Below are 1,936 nucleotides of genomic sequence, written 5' to 3' on the forward strand. Positions count from 1 at the left end.
TTCCATAAAGGAGGGAAATGGTGATGCAAGAATTTATCATACCTCCTAAAATGACAGAGTGTTGACTGGGGTTTCTGTCTTGTCCAGTTCCTACAGCTGTTTAGCCCCAAAGAAATCACATGAGGTCTATATTAATGATAAACTGATTGGCCCATTAGCTCAGGCTTTTTATTAACTCATAACTTATATTAGCCCATTATTCTAGTATATGTTAACCACATGGCTCAGTACCTTTTTCAGTGGGGCAGGTCACATCTTCCTTCTGTGTCTGGACAGGACTGGGGAGCAATGGGCTTCCTCTTTCCCAGAATTCTTCTGTTCTCATTGACCTACCTCTACTTCCTGTATGGTTGTCCCACCTATAGTTCCTGCCTAGCTACTGGCCAAGCAGCATTTATTTAAAACATAATTGACAGAATATAGACAATTGTCCCACACCAGACACAGCATTTAAAATTATGGAGTATTTATTTCTGGGATTTATCATTTAACATTTCTAAGTAAATTTCACTTTGGGTGAGTAAAATGAATAAATTTATACTCATAGATATTTTTAAAGGGTACTAATAAGTTAGTTTTAAATTAAGGGAAGCTCTGTAAAACTAATTGATCATTATAAGAAAGAGGAGTACAGATCATAATGGCTATTTTTGGTAAGTACCTGTTTCAAGATAGCTTCCTTTTTTTATGCAACTTCTACTTGGAAGACATATATATTACTGGCAATGTGGGTACAAAGGACAGCTTAAACTATCACCAAATCTCATTATATGAAGCAATATAATTCTATTAAAATAATATATACAGAATAAGTACATTATAAAAATATTAATGTTGCTATTAGCTGTGAAGAAACAAACACATTCAGAAGGAAAGCTACTGGGACAATTGTCTATAGAACAAGTCTACATAGCGCACAGTTTTGACAGTCTTAGAGTCTGCAAGTATTCCTGGGATATGAAGTATACATTTATGGAAACTGACCTTTGACAGACAGTGAATGACATTTTATTGCATAAAGCCGACACAACAAGTACATCCTCATCCTTTATTTAACTTGTCAGTGTTTCAGTCTGTAGCGATTGATGCTGTTCACTCTCCTACAGTTAAGAAAGGATGCAGACTATCTTGACCGATTTCAGTTTTAAGAAGGCTAAACTTGTAAAAACAGTTATTTTTGAGAGAAAAGGTCACTGGTTTTCTAAACACAAAGACTTAGTACCATCATAAAAGAGAATTTATTTTATTAAAAGAATGATGAGCCAAGAAGGTCATGGTAGCTTGAAAAGAACAATCACAGGTCATGAGCATATAAATCTTGAAAGAGGTTTTTTTTCATTTAAGAGAGCAGGATTATTATACTATTTGGTGAAAGTGCAAAAAGCAATAGGAGGTTATTCATGCGATACAGCTACCAATTAAGTCTTTAAAACGCTTGAATGTAGACCTTACTAAGTCTGCATCTGTTAACATGTATAAATAGGACAAGGCTTATCATTTACATTGTTTCCGAAAGATAATACAGGACAAGAAATTAGTGAATGCATAACTATTAAATAATGCACTTTGTTTCCCAGTCAGTGTAAAAATAATTTAACTTATATTTCACCTTATTTTGTCTATTTTCTTATTTTATTTGTTTGATAGTTCTCTTATATAATTATAATTTAAACTACCCAGATTTAAAAAGAATGATGAAAATAGTTATGAATATTTCAAGGTATTTGTGATGTTTTAAAAACTCTGGGGAGCTTGAGGGATACATATATCACAAAATATAGAGTTATGCCACTGTAATAATTAATCAACAAACTGTCCACTCTAAATTATGAAATAAAATTTCTATAAAACACAGGTGAGAGGTTTGGTATTACTTACCTTATAGAATACTGATAGAATTAAATGCTGTGAACATATTATTTACCACAAAGTCATT

This window comes from Arvicola amphibius, chromosome 9 (genome assembly GCF_903992535.2).
Source record: "Arvicola amphibius chromosome 9, mArvAmp1.2, whole genome shotgun sequence".
Taxonomy (NCBI): Eukaryota; Metazoa; Chordata; class Mammalia; order Rodentia; family Cricetidae; genus Arvicola; species Arvicola amphibius.